At 41.3% G+C, this 21,023-nt stretch overlaps 2 long non-coding RNA genes across 2 annotated transcripts; both read left to right on the forward strand.

The window, feature by feature from the left end:
* The first annotated feature begins 412 nt into the window (after positions 1-412).
* LOC148871385 (uncharacterized) lies at positions 413-5,235 on the forward strand. Its single transcript, XR_016107329.1, has 3 exons — positions 413-537; positions 1,623-1,691; positions 4,990-5,235. It is a non-coding gene; the product is annotated as an uncharacterized LOC148871385 (long non-coding RNA).
* A 9,299-nt stretch (positions 5,236-14,534) lies between these two features.
* Positions 14,535-15,770, forward strand: LOC148871386 (uncharacterized). The gene is made up of 2 exons (XR_016108024.1): positions 14,535-14,774; positions 14,873-15,770. It is a non-coding gene; the product is annotated as an uncharacterized LOC148871386 (long non-coding RNA).
* Positions 15,771-21,023: the final 5,253 nt, after the last annotated feature.

The following is a 21,023-nucleotide window of genomic DNA, read 5'->3' on the forward strand; positions in this document are numbered from 1 at the left end:
TTGATATAACTAATATCTCTGGTCTTTCTGTTCTTTGGTTGCCATCGGTGACAAACGTCTTCTTTTCTAATTATTTTATTTTATTTTTATTTACAAGATTTGTAATCATTTTCTATCTCTCAAATTTCTCTTCTTTGTTTTCGCTTATTTCTAGTCTTTCTGTTTATCCTGCTCTTTGCTTTTCTTCTTCCACTTTTCTTCCTCTTCTGTTCCCAAGTATGGATGACTTAGATGCTTTGAATAAAGTTTTTCAAAACATGCTTCATGCCAATAATATTCTAGGATTGATTTTGTTGATACATGTCTTTATATTCCTGAAAATCTTCAAAACGGTTGGAACTTCTCCTTTATTTGTCGATTGTTTTCTTGTTTTATTGATCAGTTTTCTGAGGTCATTTTAGATTACGTTTCAGATATGAAGAGGATTTTATTCGCATAAGAGATAATGGCCTTTCGATACTTAATGGACAATGGATTGTTCTTAAACCTTTGGTTCCTGGGACATTGCAACATGAATGACAACTGAATCAAATTGAGGTTTGGGTCTAACTTCATGATCTTCCTTACGAAATTCTTTCAATAGGTAGACCCATCTTTGAGCGTATAGGCCCTATTCATCATATTATGGTTATTCAAAACTATATTCAACAATTGATCATTCTCTTAAAATAGATTCTTTTTGCAGTGCTTTGAACTGGGTAGTTTTTAGATATGAAGATCTCTCTTCAACTTGCTATCTCTGTGGCCAAGTTGGCCATCTTTATCGCAAATGCTCACAAAATCTTTCCCACGTCACTGGTCAATCGTTTGAGCAATATTTTAACCAGCGATCCATACATCTCCCTGACCCTTCTTTTCGTGAGTTTGTTAACATTCCTATTCAACTAGATACTGTAAGACCTCCCCCAATTTCTGCTTCACCTGTTACACCCCTTCTCAACCCTGTCAAACAACTACTCCCACAAGTTCAACCTTGGCAAGAGTCACCTCTTCCTTTTCTATGTCAGATCCTTCTTCTGTTGTTCATTCTTCCATGAGAGTTTCCTTTGAAACCTTTCAGTTAGTACTTCACACCCAGACTACCCTCTTCAATCTATTGTCTTTGGATACGATGTGAACTTCTCCTTCTAGAGGTAAATGACCTTGGATAAACCTCTTGCAACACCTTGAGGTTGAAGACTCTACTGACCTTCCTATCTATGATAGACCTGAGTCTTCCACCTGAAATAATCAGATTGAGAGAATCCTTTCTATAGTTCATTCTACCATGGACACTAACAATTATCTGACTAATCAAAACCAAGGCTTACTGACCAAGGAAAATACCTATGTAAGTGCGACAGAACCAGTTAGTTTCTTTCTTTTATCTTCTTATTTGTTTTTTTCTAAAAAGGGCGGTGGTAGCTACCCCCCAACAATAACCACAAGACTGTCAATATTGATTATGAGATGGAACTGCTGTGGGGCCGAGTATCTTAAGGCAGTTCAAAGAATATGAGTTTTGGTTAGAAATTATAATCCATATTTTATATTTCTTTGTGAAACCAAAGTTCCCTCAGATAAAATGCAATCATTAGCTAATTGTTTTCATTATTCTAATTATTATCTAATTCCTCCTAAAGGACATGCTAGAGGATTGCTATCTTTTGGAAAACTGGTATCAGTGTCTCTACCTTTTTGACTCATTCAAGGTATGTTTTTCTCAGAATATATTTTCTTCTTCTTTTAGATAACTGGTTACTTGGTTTTATTTATCGACCATCTATAAAATCCCATAGGAATAATTTCTGGTCAAAACTTAATCAGGAATTACAATCGGTCAATCTACCTTTCTTACTTATTGGTGATTTTAATGAAATAGATAGTGTTGCAATTCAAGACCCTTCATCTTTTGACCAATCCTCTAGGCTTACATCCACTCAAAACTTTCACCTAATTCTAGACCAAAATCTTTTTGAAATCCACATTCAAGTTGGCCGATTGAGTTGGTTTAATAAAAGATCTATTGGTCTTGTTAATAGAACCCTGGATAGACCTTTAGCCACTCTTGACTGGATTTTAGCCTTTCCACATGCAAATCTATCTTTGGCGGCTCATTGGGGATCTGGCCACCATCCTCTAATTCTGGACATTTCTCCAAATAGTATCCAAAACCATTTAGATTCTATGAAATGTGTCTACTAGATGAATCTTGTAGATCTGAAATTTTGAATGGTTGGGATTGTCACATCATAGGTTATGCTGCCTATCATCTTTCTTTGAGAATGGATCATATTAAACTTAACTTGATTAAGTAGAGAAAAACAATGTTCACTAATCCCCATATTAGATTTAATGAATTAGAATCCTAGATTATCCAAGTGGAACAATCTATACCTTGGGATCAGAATCAAATTATGTCTTTATACAAAAATTATGATGATACTCAACCTCACATTGAAAGTTTTAGGTGACAAAGATCTAGACAACTCTAGCTAAACATGGGAGATAAAAATACAAATTATAAAAACAGTGCATAAATTATGGAGGAATTCAAGGCATTAAATACTGTCAAGGATCTTGGGTAACAAATCATAAAAACAGTGCATAAATTTTCATTTCTTATTTTTTCAGATCTTTTTACCCATCACCCTTTAGATGATATGGCTTTTATTAACAATATTTTCACCCTTATCATTATGGAGGAAGATAATTGGAATCTTACTACTATTCCTTCTGAGGAAGAAATTAAATTAGCTCTGTTTAGTATAGGCAACCTAAAATCTCTAGGACCAGATGGATGCCTGCTTTAGTTTAAAAGGAACAATGGGATTTGATGGGCAATGAAATAATAGACTTTGCCAAGGATTTTTTCCAAAATAATAAGTTATTGAGACGTCTCAATCATACCTTTATGTACTAAAGTTCAAGACTATCATCCCATCAGCCTTTGTAATGTTCTATATAAAATCATTTTAAAGATTCTAGCCAATCAATCAACATTTATTCTAGGAAGGCAAATGGTAGATAATACTATTATTGCCCATGAAAGTATTCATTATCTAAAACATCACAAGCGGGGTACAGACTATGTGACTATTAAATTAGACATGGCAAAAGCCGATGACATACTTGAATGGTCTTTTATTCTTGAAGTTTTAAAAGCCTTAGGATTTTCTTAGGATTTCAGTCAAATCATTTTAGAATGCATCTCTTCTGTATCATACTCTAATTCTTATTAATGGTACTGTTAAGGGTAAAATCTTACCCACCAGGGGTCTTAGATAAGGAGACCCTTTATCCCCCTATCTTTTTATTCTAGCCATGGAATGCATAACTCAGATGATTTTCAAAGCCAAAAATGAGAACCAACTCCAAGGATTACAAATCACATCTAGAGCCTCCACTATTTCTCATATACTTTTTGATGATGATATTCTTTTATTCCTAAGAAGTTACTGAGATGAACTAGATACTCTCAAAGTTATTCTTCATAGGTTTCAAAATATCTCAAGGCAGTTAGTTAATTTGGAAAAATATGGAATTTATTTTAGTAAGAATACCCATCCTAGACATCGAAGAATGATTTAGAGACAACTCCAAATGAAGAATCTTCCTAAAAATTCTAAATACGTATGTCTTCATTTGATTTGGGATAGAAATAAACATTCTCAGCTTTCTTTCCTTCTGGACAATCTTAGAAATAAGCTTAATACTTGGAAAGCTTCAGCTATTAGTCAAGCGAGTGAAAGAATTCTTATATAATTTGTACTTCATTTCATTCCTAATCATACCATGACTGTAGCACAATTACCCCAAAAAACCATTTTTGCTATTGATGATATCATAAAAAAATTTTGGTGGTATAAATCAGATACTAACCCTTATCCCTATCACTAGTGTTCTTGGCATAAATTAGCTATTCCTAAATCTTATGGTGGACTAGGATTCAGAGAAATCAAGTTAATTAACTTAGTCTTTTGCAAAAGAACTTGCTTGGTGTTACCTTAATGAGCAGCATAAATTGTGGGCTCAATTATGGAAATCTAAATACCTTCCTCAGAATGAAAATTTTCCTTAATCAATTTCTAAATCCAGTTCTTATTTTTGGAAATCTATTGCTATAAAAATTCAAAATCTGCTTCAGGAGGTCGGTTTTTTAGTCTCAGAAACATGTATGGATAAGATTTTCCAAGTTGCCTGGATCGAAAACAATGATAATTTTTACATGATCAATCGTCCTATTCCTGCTCAGTTACTAAATCTTACTTTCACTGATCTTATACATAATGGCACTTGGAATATCTCTTTAATCCAAACTTTTTTGATAGCATCCAAACTTCTCAAATTCTTAATACTCCTATCCTTCCTTCAAATACTTCTATTTCTTGGATTTGGACTAAACATTTCTCAGGAAAATTCCTAACTTCAGCTGCTTATAAAGACTTACTTCAGGATTACTTACCTCAACTAACTGACCATTTCAAATCTTGTATTAAATGGATTTGGCGTCTTCCTTGCCCTCCTCATTATCAACTGTTGCTCTGGCATATTATACATGATTATCTTTTGTAAAGGAGAAAATTCTGTTCCGAAATCAAGATCAAACCTATGCTTTTTGTCACAATAATCCAGAAATCATTTATTTCTTGAATGCTCTTTCACAAAATCTATTCTATTTGCTTCTCCTTAGAACATAACCTTAAGTAGCACATCTCATTCTACTTGGGTTAACTGTATAATTGATCTTGAACAAAAAAATTCAAACAAGTCCGAATTTAGGAAAATTCTTAGCTGGTATGCCATTGCTTTATAGTATGTTTGATTTGTGCACAATGAAAAAGTTTTCAAGGATTCCACTATTTCTAATGTTTGGATTATTCGAAAAGTTAATACTATTTTTAATAGGATTTTGGATTCAAACAAATTCCAATTCAACTCAGGATTTTCCCTCATGGCTATGCCTACATATTAATCTACTTATTGATTGTATCATATTTACTTATGCAGGGAAAATTAATCAATCTTCCTTTTCTTTTGGAGTTATTATACTAAATGCACAATTGGAGTGTTTGAGAATTACAAGAGGCAGAAAATGTTTGAAATCAGTGGAGGACGCCAACCAGAGAAGTCCAATATTTTGATATGTTCAAATTCTCAGTTAGTTGTTAATGCACTCAAGAATAGAACTTCTTTACATTGGTCGACTCTGGGACTTTTAACATCAATGACCAATCTTTTTTCTTTCTTTTGCTCTATCAAGTTTCTAGCTATTAATAGGATTTATAACATTCCTACGCATAAAATAGCTAATTGGAGTAAACACACTACGCAGGATCATATTTTGCTATCTCAGTATCCTCCTTTTATTCCCTCTGTACAAAACTTTGTATTTTGTTCTATCCGTTAAATCTATACTTACGGGCTTCATTTTAGAAAAGAACGAAAATTGTTAGAGCATTTGGTTATAAAATTCTTTTCATGAATAATGAATTTGATTTCTAATTCATTTCTTTTTAGTATGTAGCATGAAAAATAATCATTGATGGTTAGTCTAGACATCCAAAATTCAAACTGTTGGCATATATATTTTTTTAGTTGATGGCTGATGGTCCACTTATTGTGAAAATTTATGCTAATAGACATTGATGCTGCACAATCTGGGCACTCCTAGCTGGCTGTGACTTGGCTTCTAGCTCGGACGGGCGGCACCTGAGAGGAAGAAGAAGGTGAAGGATTCTTTGGGAGCTCTCCCGGTGGGAACACTCCGATGGCTAAGTTAGAACTGGAGAAATCTCAAAGAAAGAACATAGAGTAAGAGTGTTGAAAGTGCTTAAGCTTCAATACCTTTGCTTTGTTTGGGTCAGGGTCCTTTTATACCGGAGCTCAGTCACATCAGGCGTAACCGTCACTGCCCTAGCCGTTACTGACTGGGCAGAGGTGGCAGGTGTAGGCTGCCACCACAGGCTGCTACTACAGGGCACGGATGTCAGGAGGGCCATGCCTTTCAGAGACAACAGACAGAATGCCACCTGGCAAGGGATCCGAGCACTACCACCGGATCCGGTAGGTACGGATGTCAGGCAAATCTCCTTGCAGTCTGCCGAGCTACCATGCACCGAACCACCTGGGGCAGGTTTTCCTTGCACTGAGGCACCGAGGTACACCGAGGTGTCCGTACTAGAGGCGAGCCTTGAGCAAGTACGAGCAGGAGTCTTGATGGTGCTGTCCTGAGGTGTTTCTCCCTCAGGACACTTAGCCAAAAGTTGGGGTGCTTCCTTCTTAGGAAAGGAGAGCTTGGAGTCCCTTAGGAGGAGCTCAGGTCCCAGGAGGAGCTCGGGTCCCTTTGCAAGGGGGAGCTCGGGGGATCCATCCTCAGGTTTGGGGCGAGCGGCGCCTGGCTTCTCAATGAGCTATAACACCCGACGAGTTGTTTGACCGGGCCTGGGCGAGCTTGCTGCGCCGAGTAGTGGCCAGGCTGTCATACTGAGTTGTCACTTATGTTAGGTCATGTCCATGTGTCCCCGTGCTACGAGGTCGGGCCAAATCACCCTACATCAATTGCCCCCCACTCCCCGTGCTAGGGGTGTTGACCTAGCGCGGGGAGTCCGCAGTCTGCCAAGTGGATTTGGCTCGGAGTCCAAACTTTCTCGTCTGCCAGCTCATAGGTTGGACCGGTCTTCTGCTCGGTTCCACCAGGCCAGCTCGGGTCGCGTATGGTCTATGCGCGGATGTCACGCGACTTATAGACTCAGCGGACGTCAAAAAACGCACTAAACTGATTTCACCTCGAAGGTCGCGTAGCCAGTTTTCATGAGAGCCATCAGATTGTTTCGATCTCAACTGTTGATGCCCACGGATAGTGGCTATAAATAGCGGGGGTCCTGGTCATTTACCTTCACCACAAACATTCAACTGTAGTCTTGAGCTCGCATTAAAAGCCTTCAGCTCGCGTCCAAAACCTTCAGATCGGGTTAGTTCCTTTCCAATCCGGTCTTATTTTTCTTTGGTGAGTCACCCTAGCTCTTCCTTAGTTTCGATTATGTCTTCTTTTGATAGCCTTTTAGATGAGCCCAAGATGCCCGAGGTGGGTACCTCGGCTCAGGGTAACCCTACCAAAGTCCAGTCTCTCGAGGCACGGGAGGCCTCGGGTCACCAGGCATCCACCTCTCACCGAGTTCAGATTCCAGATAGGTTCGGGCCCTCCACCATGACCTTGGAGAGGCTCCGCCAAGTCATTCGGCAATATAACTTGCCAAGGGAGTACACCTACAGTTTACCTGTGGGGAACTTCCCGTGGGAGCATGACCCTGATGAGGTCGTGATCTTCCGAGAACAGCTCATAGCCGGGCTAGGCTTTCCCTTCCACCCACTCTTAGTGGAGGTCCTAAAACACTTCAACGTTATGATCGACCAGCTTCACCCGAACTTGGTCCGTAACGTGGTCGGGACCATCTCTCTTTGTTATGAGTATGTCATGCCCCTTAACTTGGACATACTTCGCTCCATCCTCACCATCAAGAAGAGCGTTTCATGTGTTCTCCCCGAGCATAGGAGGTCTTACTACTTGTCCCCCTACCCGGGCTTTAAGCTAATGCGCAAGCTTCCTAGTAAGGTCCCGGCCTGGAAGCAGGACTACTTTGTAGTCCAAAATCCCGCGGGGTGGCCCTTCCCTACTCACTGGAGGGTGGCTATCCAAGACCCTGGCGTCATACTCGACAGGAAGACCAGGGAGACATTCCAGTCGTGGGCTGAGGTCGGCTGCGATTTTAGAGATTATATCAAATAGGGTATGCTTTTCCAGGCTGGCTTGAGCCCGGGTAGGTAGTTAGTACCTTAGTTGTTTAGGCAGACAAACTCAAGGGAGATCGGCTCTTTAAGCAAAGGGGAGGAAGAAGCGGGCTGCCAAGAGAGCTCGTGTCGAGTCACCACCTGCCCCCACTCCTGAACCCCAACTTCCACCGGCTCCAATTTCTGAGCACGAGCTCCCTGGGGCCCCTCCGATACTTGGAGGAGTCCCTACCGCCTAGGGAGCCCGAGGCCTCGGTTGAGGCCGTTGTGAGACCGGTAGCTGAGGTTGAGGTTGCCACTGGAGCTGCTAATGTTGTAGCTAAAGTCTCCGCCGAGCCCATTCACACAACCGAGATGGCTGCCTCTCGTTCGGGGAGTCCGAATGGGGGCCGAAGCATCCTGCTCCCCCAATGCGGTCTTCGGAAGAGCAAGGGGGCCACTTACACCGAAGAGATTTCGGTTTGGCCTCATATGCTCAACCCTACACAGCTTGGAGCCCGGGCTACCACCCACACTATGGTGGTAAGTTTTCTTCCCTTCCTTTTCTTTTCCTTTTGTATTTGCGCTTCTTTGGTACTAACTAACCTCTTTGTCAGGCAAACTCCGCCATGCATGCCCTTACCCATCAGTCCGAGAGGAACCTGAAGCGGACTTTGACTACCGAGGAGTCTTCCCGCTCTACCCATATTGAACTGAGGATAGCTCATGAGCAGATCCATCGGTTGGAGAGCGGTGCCATGGCCCAGAGGGGCGTCATCACGATGCTTACGGTGGAGAAGGATGAGCTGGCCCATGAGAATAACGAGCTGAGGGCGAGATGGAGGCCCTTAAAGTGGAGTTGACATGCGAGAAGGTCGTTCTGAAAGGCGAGCTGGATGCCCTTAGAGTAGAGGCGGAAGGGCTTAAGGAAAATAAGAAGGTTCTTTTGCACGAGGTGGAGTACCTCAAGGCGGACATCGCAGAGAAGACTGAGATCTTCACTCAGGCGATAGAGGAGACGATGGCCAAAGCTGTCACTGACTACATCCAGTTTGATAAGTTTGATGCCATTCTGGGGGAGGCCTATTGCAAGGGGTTCAAGCTTAGCAGGTGGCTGATAAGGCATACGTACCCCGAGCTCGATACAAGCGCCATCACCACCTCGCGAATCACGGTCGAGATAGCTCATCAAGCAGCGGAGGACCCGGACTTAGAGGAGGAGGGTTGTGACGAAGAAACCCCTGACCAGCCCGAAGCTCTTGAGGAGGTCTCACGCGGGGGTGGAGAGCCCCCGAAGTAATTACCTTTGTACTTCGAGCCAGCGAGCTCAGCCCTTGTACTTTGTTGTTTTTCTTTTCTGTTGAACTCGTTGTACAAACTTTATCTGTTAATGAAATTGACCATTTTCCAAGTGATATTTCTAAGTACTGCTTTATCCGAGTTTATCATGGTTGAGTGTGCGGAGTGGTTTAACATAGTAGGGCATAGTAGGGCACATGCCCAAACTGCCTTATGGCGTATACTGAGGTGATTAACATAGTAAGGCATAGTAAGGCGTATGCCCGAACTGCCTTGTGACATATACTAAGGTGATTAACATAGTAAGGTATAGTAAGGCGTATGCCTGAACTGCCTTGTGACGTACCGAGGTGGGTTTAGCGTTGTAGGGTCTAATGGTCTGCTCATGCCCTCGGTGCAGTGTGCTATGGTGTTGAGCTCCTTGGTCAGCTTGGCGTTTCAACCCTTTAAGTTCATTCGTGCCATAGAGGTGGCTACTTGAGCTCGAACTGCCCGAATTGCCTTTTGGCCCTTGAGCCCTGAGAGTGATCCACAGTTTACTCCATTACTCATAGGTAATACTGTCTTAGGTTGACAATATTCAATGCTCGAGGTACTTGTTTCCCTTCTAGGGTTTCGAGCTCGTATGTTCCTTCCCTGAGTACTCGTTTTACTTGGTAGGGTCCTTCCCAATTCGGACTGAGCTTGCCAACGCCGGGCTTAGGCACCATAACCTTACGGAGAACCAGGTTGCCAATGCGGAGAGTCCGCTTTTTGACCCTGGCGTTATAATACCGAGCTACCCTTTGTTGATAAGCCACGGTCCTATGTATGCGAGGTCCCCTACGTCGTCAAGCAGGTCGAGGTTGGTACGTAGCTCGTCTTCATTTGCCCTGTCCTCATAAGCTTCTAATCGCAGCGAAGGGACTTCAATCTTGGCTGGAATGACTACTTCGGTGCCGTATGTAAGGTTAAAGGGGGTTTCTCCTGTGGCAGTCTTTTCCGTGGAACGGTAGGCCCATAGTACACTGGGCAACTCGTCCGTCCACAGTCCCTTAGCTCGGTCCAGGTGCGCTTTTAGTCCTCGAAGGATAGCCCTATGCGCCACCGAGGTGAAGTTCTACTGAATTCCCATGTCTCGACACCAGTTTTGGAACTTGATGTCTTCGAACTGCTTACCATTGTCGGAGATCAGTACCCAAGGTAATCCGAAGCGACACACTATGTTCTTCCAAAAGAAGTTCTGCACGTTCCGAGTTGTAATTGATGTGAGAGGTTCAACTTCGACCCACTTTGTGAAATAGTTCACTGCCACTACTAAGAACCTCCTCTGTGCTGTTGCTGTTGGGAATGGTCCGAGTAGGTCAATCCCCCATTGTGCAAATGGCCATGGGCTAGTGAGGTATTTTAGGTCGGCAGCAGGCCGGTGGTGGATGTTGGCGTGATTCTGACATTTGTCGCATGTTTTGACAAGCTTAGTTGCATTTGTTTTCATCGTTGGCCAGTAATACCCTTGTCGTAGTGCTTTCTAAGCGTGGGCCCTACCCCCTAAGTGTTCGCTGCACAGGCCTTCATGAGTATCGCAGAGGACGAGCTCGGTTTCCGAGGGTCGCAGACAACGTAGGTAGGGAGCGTGTATGATCTTTGGTACAACCGTCCGTCTATCATGACGTATTTGGCTGCCTGACGTTCTACCCTCCTGGCAGCATTACGATTTGCAGGGAGGGTCCCATGTAGCAGGAAGCTCGTGAGTGGATCAATCCAGCTCAGCTCTGCTTGAACGATGGGAGCTACCTCCTTTGCCCCCCTGAGAATGCTAGGCCGAGGCAAGTCCTCTATATACACGGTCCTCATGGTGTTATCGCCAGTGCTGGTTAAACGGGATACGGCATCGGCCTCGGCATTCTCTGATCTTGGGATTTGCTGGATGAAGTATGACCGGAAGTTGAGCAGATCCCCTCTTAATTTGGCTAAGTATGCTACCATGGTTGGCTCACAGGCTTCGTACTCACCCATAACCTGATTTACCACGAGTTGGGAGTCACTGCAGACGACGACGTGCTTGGCTTTCATTTCCCTTGCCGGGTCTAGCCCGACTATCAGTGCCTCGTACTCTGCTTCGTTGTTGGATGCCGCGAACTCAAAGCATAGTGCGTACTCCAGTTTCACACCGCTTGGCCCACACAGAACGATCCCAGCTCCGCTACCCTGCCGGTTTGATGAGCCATCTACGTGAAGGATCCAGGGTTCTTCATCCCAGTTTGGGCTTGGCCTGACTAGGAGAGATACCGCGCTGGTTTCTACTTCACGGGGATTGAGTTCAACCGGCCCGGGAACCCGGGCTCGCCCGCACTAGGGGTCTCGTGTTCCACTGGCCTAGGGACCTCAGAACTGAAGGTACATTGCGACGAAATCTGCTAAGGATTGGGCCTTGATAATAGTTCGCGGTTTATACTGGAGTTCGTATTCGCTGAGCTCAATGGCCCACTTCGTTAGCCTTCCTGAGACCTCGGGCTTAAGCAAGACTTGCCTTAGAGGTTTGTTAGTAAGGACAACGATGGTGTGAGCTTGGAAGTACGGGCGGAGCTTTCGGGCTGCTATCACCAGTGCATAAGCTAACTTCTCTATTTTGGGATACCTAGTTTCTGCTCCCTGTAATAATTTACTAACATAATAGATGGGTCATTGGACCCGATCTACTTCTCTTATTAGTACCGAGCTGACCACATCGTCACTCGCCGAGAGGTACAACTCTAAAACATCACCCTCTTCGGGTCGGGTTAAGACTGGGATGCTGGCCAGGTGCCTTTTGAGCTCGTCAAACCCGAGCTGGAATTCTTTAGTCCATTCAAAACCTTTGTTTTTTATGGCCTTAAAGAAGGGCAGGCAGTGGTCTGCTGACTTGGACACGAAGCGGCTCAGGGCGGCTAGCCGACCGTTCAACTTCTGAACCTCCTTTAACTTTCGGGGTGGTCTCATTTCTAGGATTGCTTTGATTTTGTCTGGGTTGGCCTCAATGCCTTGTCGGTTAACGATGTACCCTAGGAATTTACCCGAGGTGACACCGAAGACACACTTATTCGGATTTAACTTCGTATTAAATCTATGCACGATTTCAAAGACTGAGTGTAAATCTTGTATTAATTCATGTGAAAATTGGGTTTTCACGACCAGGTCGTCTACATAACACTCTACTTTTTTGCCAACAAGTGGCTTAAACAACTTATTTACAAGTCTTTGGAAAGTAGCCCCAACGTTCTTCAGCTCGAAGGGCATGACCTCATAGCAGTACAGGCCGAACTCGGTTATGAAGGACGTTTTCTCCTCATCAGCTGGGTCCATTTTGATTTGGTTATAGCCTGAGTAGGCATCCAAGAAGCTCAGCAGCTCGTGCCCCAAGGTCGCGTCCACTAGATGGTCGATCCTGGGAAGGGGGAAGCAGTCCTTTGGGCAAGCTCGGTTCAGGTCGGTGTAGTCGACGCACATGCACCACTTACCGTTAGACTTTTTCACCAGAACGGGGTTGGCCACCCAGCTCGGGTAATGGACTTCCCTGATAAAATCGGTTGCAAGGAGTTTCCCGACCTCCTCGTCGACTGCCCTCCATCGCTCCGGGGCTAGGTTGCGTTTCTTTTGTCTAACAAGCCTAACTACAGGATCAATATTAAGTCTATGAGTGATAATGCTCCAGGGCTAGGTTGCATTCCTCGGTCGAATGGTCTGAACGGATAACTTGTTCTGATAAAAAAAAAAAAGAAAAAAAGAAACAAAAAAGGCCAAAAACCATTGTTTGGGTCAACGATTTGATGGTTTGACCACCTAGGTCAATGATTCACTCACCAAATGGTTTGTTTTGCCAAAAAGCAGTTTTGGGGTGAAATGGAACTGGTCAAGTGACCGGTTCCCGATTTTTCTAATTTGATCATTCGGTCTGGTCTCGTTTTGAAAACCATGGTAATTAGTAGTATTTATTAGTAAAAAATAACTTAAATATAGGATTTAGTAAGAGAAAATTCCAGTTAATACCTAAGTATAAGACTTAATGAGAGGGGATTAAATGAACTGGAAAGTAATAATTGAAGTTACATTTTCAACCCTTACAATTAGAGATAGACTAAATACACAAATGTGGTCATTTTAGTAGATATTAAAACTGGCATTGAAGTTCTAATAAAAAGAAATTTATACCCTTTATCAAACAAAGAAATAGATGGTAATTTTAGTTTAAAAAACTTTCACTCTACATCCACACTTTTATATATAATATAGAGTTTTGTCCATTCTAGAACTTTGGGGTTGTTCAGTTTCATTATTTATTAAAAAATGTTTTGTATGAATGTCCCTTGAAAATTGGGGCAAAATGTTTTTTTCTTACTTTACAACTGCTAGGTGCCATTAAGCATTGCATAAGATGAATAGTAAAAAACTGCTTAGTGTTTCTTCCAACAATGGCTCTTAGATAACATGAGAAAAACATTTTATCAATAAATATCTTAACAAAATTTCAGAATCCATTGGGAAAATGCCTATTTGGTGCTGAGTTGGCATCGATTTTCTAACAAATGGCAATGGAACCTAACACCATCTTTATTATTGGAAAGAATGAACGAGAATGAGAGTCAAATCAAACATAAGTGTCTTGTAATATGAGTAAAACATGGTTCAACAATGCATTCTCACATAAATTGAAAGTAGCACAAGTCAGCCCGTGTCAATAATTGAAATATTGATACGATACAATTGATATGGGGGCGTATTGTATTGGTATCATTAGTGTCCGGTACGAGATATGCTATAACTGAAGATGTATGTTGTCAGTTGTGCATATTAGGCCAATACAGGTGTGTATCGGTCCGTATCACACTATATCGGTTGATACATATCGATAGAGACTGATATAGAACAATATACTACCCGCGACTTGCAAATGCACATTCTTATGAAAAAGAAATGTTGAAGGATTCAAACTCGCATAAAAAATCTAAGGAAAGCTTAACATCCATGCCTGTAAGCCACTATGCCACTCCATCTTTTGTGTTTATATGTAAATGAATATAATTTTAATTTTTTTATTACTTAAATGCAATTAAAATAAGGGAAATTCCCGATAGGTATCCTGTACTTTAGGCCGCGTGCCAATTTAGTACCCGAACTTTCATTTTGTGACAATCTAGTACCTACTGTTAATAGACTGTCAGTTATGTATATCACATGACCTCATGTGCATTTAAGACTTTTAAAAATGTCAAAGTTACCCTTGGACATTGTTCATCTTCTTTCCCAAAATCTGAGATAGTGGTAACCTATCACTAAGGGGTTACTACAAGTCTACAACCGACCGACCCATGTTACTATGTTAGCACCACTAAAATCAGAGATAGTGATAACCCATCACTAAGGGGAAAAAAGACACATCGTATATGTGAAAGATGATAACAAGAAGCAATAAAGGGCAAAGAAACAAACCCCATAATCTTCAATAACAAATCTCCAATCTTTCAATATATAATTCAATCTCCACCCAAGCTTTCAAACCCTGAGTATCTGCAGCTTAGTCGAGAAAGCTTTCGCAACCTAATCCGGCTGAGTCGATGACCACTGCAGTTGCTCAATCGCCACCCCGGCCGTATAAGCCAGAATTAAACCCTGACGGATCCATCTATGGAAACGGAAGTGAAAACTCCGATTCCTCTCCAGCAGAAGCATAAAAAAAGAATGTCCAATGTCCAGCCGAAGTAGGTGAATAGGTAAGCCTTGTCCACTCAGGATTCGGGTATGTTGTTTCACTGTGAGATCCCCCATCGCTTGTTCTTCTTGCCCGCCTTATTGGTTCTGACTATCTCAGGTCTATGCAAAAACCTTGCCGTCGACAATTTTCCTATCAGAGAAGCCAGTGTGCATGACCTCTAGGTGGCCTTCCAGCAGAAGCAGCTGAGTTTGAGAAAACTTGTGGAGTTCTATCTCAGAGAGATTCGTAAGCTGAACCCAGTACTCCGTGGAGTATTAGAGGTTAACCCCGATGCACTAGATCAGACTGACAAGGCCAATTGGGAACGAAAGATGAATGCGTCAGCTGTTGGGTCGTCCCTGTCTGTCCTGCACGGGATTCCGATTCTTCTCAAGGACAACATCACCACCAAGGATAGGCTGGATACAACAACGGGATCGTTAGCGCTAGAAGGATCGATCGTCCCTGGTGATGCCGATGTGGTGAAGAAGCTGAGAAAAGCAGGAGCTATCATCTTGGGGAAGGCCAACCTTACCAAGTGGTCACATTTCCGTTCTCTAAATCAATCCAGTCTATGGAAGAGGGAGGAGAGCGGGTGATGTTTTTCTGGTGTTCTTCGTTGATATGATTTAAAAAAAAAAACACTGTACGAAAATATACAATCTTTTCAATTTTCACTTCTCCTCTCTTCCTCTTCTTCTGATATTTTTTTTTTGGTGTTCTTCGTTGATCTTTTTCTGGTTTATTTGACTTTTTCTGGTGTTCTTCGTCTTCTCTGAAAACGACATTGGATTCTTCGACTTCAACTTTTCCAATGTCTGTTCGAGCGTCAATTTCAACTTTTCTGGCGGTGACATCACCAACGTGAGGGAGCTGGTTTTCAGAATCTCAAAAGTGTGAACAATTCCGACTTGCATTGGTCGAAATAGTTGATGGGTCATTTTTGTAATTTCAATAGGGAATTCTTGCATTACTTGAAATAGTAGAGGGGTATTTAGGTCTTTTTGTCTTCTAATTGATGGTGAATTAATGCCGGGTACTAAATTGTCGCAAAATGAAAGTTCGAGTACTAGATTGTCGTGTTTTAAAGTTCATGTACTAAATTAGAAAACTATAGGAATAAAAATATAATATTGGAATAATCATTTTGAAAGTAAAAAATTATGAATTTGCATATGATATGTATCTTAAAAAATTTAATTGATTTGATATATTTTAAGTTGAGATTATACATTTTATAAATTATTAATGGATATTTTAATTTACATAGAGAATTTAATATTTGATTGACCTCTTTGTTAATGTAAAAAAGTAAAAATAGTAAAATCGAAAATAATTGATATAATAATTAAAATATAATAGGAAAATAATGTTTTGCATTTTGTACTCTTGATTGATACATTATTAATAAAATTATATGATATCTATGCATCATATTATATTAATTGTAATATAGTTTTTTCATATACACCATTAAAATATACTTTTTCTATGTATTTATACATTATTTATGATGATTTGACCTTAAATTTAATATCATAATATATTATGAAATTTTTATGTATTACCCTAGTGTATTCATATTTTTTTGTCTGTATCCATACATTTCCAAAGTAAATCCGTACCCGTAGCAATATCTAAGTTATCCATACATTTCGACCCAGCAATGTTATTTATGATGCTGATTGGGGCTCCAGGTCAATTCATCGACACCCACAAGGAGTCCCAACAAAAGCTCGAACATGACTGTCACCTTCACCACCACCAAGGTCACTAAGGGTTCGGTGCCACGAGGCACACCAGCAAGGAACACCTTGGCAACGCCAATGATTATTGCATGCATTGTATCTGTCTCGAAGATGACTTCATTTATTGAAGCCATTGCAGCTGACGTTTTAGTAATAGCAAAACTATTAGAGCGAATACCCAGATGACGCAAGTTGCGATAAAGCAACTTGTGATGAACTTTACTTCTGTGCTGAAGCTGCGATGAACCTCACTCGAGAAGTTATGCGATGAAGCTGTGATAAACCTCACGCTTGAGAATAAGTTTGTTACCATCTGTTAATCGGTAACGGATTCAGTTGTGGATCTGTTTTGGTTGTTCCCTTTGTAAATGCCACATCAACTCATTGTAATAATTGTCTATAACCTGATTATTTTAATGAAGAATGACAACTTTTCTTTTTGTCAATTCTGCATCTTTGAGTTTTACATGGTATCAGAGCTACAGGCCCTCTTAGAAAATTTTGATTCTTGCAGAAATTTTTGATTCTTGATTCTAGTCCTCTTCTTCTTCTCGTCTTACCTTTCTTGACTCCAGTCTCATTCTCCTTGTTTTTTTTTGCCCTTTTTCTTTTGACGTCAACAAGGATGACCATGAATAGGAGTGGAAACACCATATTCACCATAGCTGATCAGATCTCTTTTGGTGATTAGAATTCACCTTTCTACCCACATCCTTTTGATAGCCCTGGCACAGTGTTTGTTTATTGTCTTCTTAATGGAGACAACAACATGACTTGGCGAAGAGTAATGACTAATGCTCTTAGTGCCAAGAACAAGATTGGCTTCATGAATGGAATGATTCAAAAACCAAATCCAATGAATTAGGAAGAATTCCTCGCCTATTTGAAATGCAATTCCATTGTGGTATCATTGATCTTCAATGCGCTAACCAAAGATCTTCATGAAAGTGTCGCCTATGTTGAAAATGCTTAAGAAATGTGGAAAGATTTGGAAGAAATATGATCACAAGGAAATGCACCAAGGATCTCTCATCTCAAAAGAGAACTCATGCTGTTCAGGTAAGAAAATCTCCATGTCTCTGTTTACTTCTCAAAACTCAAAGGGATTTGGGATGCGTTGTCAGCCTACATTGCTAGACCATTATGCACCTGTGGGTTGTGTAACTGTGGAAAGAGATAAGGTGTATCAATTGTTGCTAGGTCTGAATGAAAAATTTAACAACATCAGATCGAGCATCTTGAGCATGGATCCTCTGCCGAGAATTAGCAGAGTCTATGCACTTGTATCACAAGAAGAAAGACATCAGTCTTTGATTGCTCAACATGGTCCAACTGTGGAGGCTGCTACCTTTCATGTGGCAGTTCCAAAATTCAGTCCAAAAAGAGGAAAAGAAAAGTCCAAGATTTGATGTGACCATTGCAAGAAACAGGGTCACAGCAAGGACTGCTCTTTTGAATTGTTTGAGTATCCACCGAATTGGGGAACTTGATCGAAGGCCACATCCAAGAATAGTACTGGCAATCAAGAAAAGGTTGTTGTTGGTACGAACTCAATCCAAGGAGTCTCTCTGGTTTCCAGCCTATCCAAAGAACAGTATCAACAATTATTGAGCACCATAAATAATCTGCTTGATCTTTTAAACAAAGACAAACATACTTTCTCAGCCAACTTTGCAGGTAGAATCACTACCTCTTCCTGGCTTTTGGATAGTGGGGCCTCAGATCACATGGTTCCCACTAATTTTGAATTTGCTGTTGCATCTTTTACTTAGCCATCAACACTAAAACCGATTCAGTTGCCAAATGGAACACTGCTACCGGTCCAGTCACAGAGTGACATAGCGTTGTCCTCAAATCTAGTATTAAAGGACATGTTATTCATTCCGGGATTTCAATGCAATTTAATATCTGTTGGTAAACTTACCAAAGATCTGAACTCTGTTGTATTGTTCTTTTTGACTTTTTATGCCCTTCAGGACCTGGCATCCAAGAAGATGATTGTTGTGAGTCTGATGTGTGACGGGCTGTATCACTTCGCTTCCTTTCCATCATCCTTCTCTTTGCACAATACTTGCGCACATGATCCACGCATATATCATTCAAGGTTGGGACATGCTTCCTATGAGAAACTAGCTTTAATTCCGGAATTACACATTATTGTACCAAATGATGATTGTTGTGACATATGCTTTCGAGCGAAACAAACATGTCTTTCTTTTTCTATTAGTCATACTAGATCTAATGCCCAGTTTACAATCATACATTGTGACATTTGGGGAGGTTATTGGACTCCACCTCATTTTAGAGCTCATTATTTCTTGACAATTGTAGAGGATTGTACTCGAGCTACATGGGTATATCTGTTATGATATAAATCAGATGCCTGTTCTTTTCTTGTAATGTTTTGTGAAATGGTGAAAACACAATTCTATGCTCAAGTTAAGTATATTTGTTCAGATAATGGATCCAAATTTCTCTCTGGACCTGTTCAAGATTATTTGAAATCACATGGAATAGGGTCATTGAGCATAAGCACAGGCACTTACTTGAGATAGCAAGGGCCTTGTAGTTCCAAGCACACTTCCCGATCGAGTTATGTGAAGAATGTGTTCAGATAGCAGCCTACATCATCAATCACCTACCCACTCCTGTACTTGTTGGGAAATCACCATGTGAACTTCTTTTCAATAAGCCCCCTTCATATAATCATTTCTGAAAATTTGATTACCTCTTCTATGCAAGTACATCCAGACGTGGGCATGATAAATTTGATGTTTGTGCCACCATATGTGTGTTTGTTGGGTATCCTAATGGTAACAAATGATACAAATTATATGACTTGACAACCAAGTGGATATTTGTATCCAAAGATGTGATTTTCCTTGAACACAAATTTCCCTTTGTTGATGAAGTATCTTTAGAACCATCTCCATCATCATCAATGCCTTTGCCAATAGTCAATGATACAGTGGCTGATGCAGTTCCTAGTCAAACACCTGGAACTGAACCAGTTTGTGACAACTTACAACCCTCTATTAGTGACAATCCAGAATTGCCTGAACACACTAGTGACATGGACTTCATCACTTCGCCAACTTCTGAACCTGTTTTTTCTAGCCCTCCAACCTCGCATAACCATCGCCCACTTCGCTCTAAGAAACCTCCTCCACACTTGGTTGACTACATTTGTCCAACACTTCAGTTACAAACTAAGTCATGCAACACCCACCGCCTAATTTCCAACTTTTTAACTATGGGATCAATCCTCTCTGTCCAACCTAAGCCTTCTTGTTATGGTGAAGCCAACAAACATGACTATTGGAAACAAGCTATGTCAGCCGAATTGGCTGCACTTGAACGCACCCATACTTGGACCTTGATTGACCTACCATCGGGAAAGACTCCCATTGGGTGTCGTTGGGTCTACAAAATCAAATACAAATCTGATGGAAATGTTGAGCGTTACAAAGCCTGCTTGGTAGCAAAAGGCTATACTCAAATTGGAGGCATTGATTATATTGAGACATATACCCTAGTTGCCAAGCTAGTAATAGTACGCTGCCTCTTAGCTTTGATTGCAACTCGAAATTGGGAAGTATATCAAATGGATGTAGACAATGCATTCCTCTATGGCACTCTCCATGAAGAAGTCTACATGGTGCCTCCACTAGGACTCCTGTCTCCTAAGGATCAGTGAGTATGTCGCTTGAATAAATCCATTTATGGCCTCAAGCAAACCTCATGCAATTGGTTTAAAACTCTAAGTCATGCCATTCGCCAACGGGGCTTCAAGCAATCAATTGCCGATAATACCCTCTTTACTTCAGTCCAACAGGCAGCATTATTGTGGTACTTGCATATGTTGATGACTTGGTGATTGCCGGAAATGACCCAACTCGTATTTCTGCTCTTAAGGACTACCTACGACAGTGTTTTCCAATCAAGGACCTTGGGGTTCTTCAATGTTTTCTTGGCATTGAGATCTCTCGATCCTCTTCTGACATTTTTCTCAATCAAAGGAAATATACCCTTGACATCTTTCAGGATGCAGGTATGTTAGGATGCAAATCTAGTATGTTACCCATTGCACAACAACTTCATTTGGGACCTAAATCTGGTGAGCCAATTGCTCAACCCAATCAGTATAGATGACTTGTGGGTCGTCTCCTTTATCTCACCTTTACGAGATCGGAACTCACTTACTCAGTTCACATTCTAAGTCAGTTTATGAGTGATCCTAGACAATAACATTTGGAAACTGCAATGCACGTCCTCCGATACCTGAAGGCTATACCTGGGCAATGTATACTTCTCCTGGCTGATTTTGATCTCCAATTGTGAGCTTATTATGACTCGGATTGGGCTAGTTGCCCAACCAGTCGAAAATCGGCCACTTACTATCTCACAACTCTAGGACAATCTCCTTTGTCATGGAAGAGCAAGAAACAAGCAATAGTGTCCCGCTCTTCTGCTGAAGTAGAGTACCGTGCAATGGCATCCATTACTAGTTAACTATTATG

This window comes from Nelumbo lutea, chromosome 2 (assembly GCF_056320005.1).
Source record: "Nelumbo lutea isolate HS-2025 chromosome 2, American lotus-T2T, whole genome shotgun sequence".
Taxonomy (NCBI): domain Eukaryota; kingdom Viridiplantae; phylum Streptophyta; class Magnoliopsida; order Proteales; family Nelumbonaceae; genus Nelumbo; species Nelumbo lutea.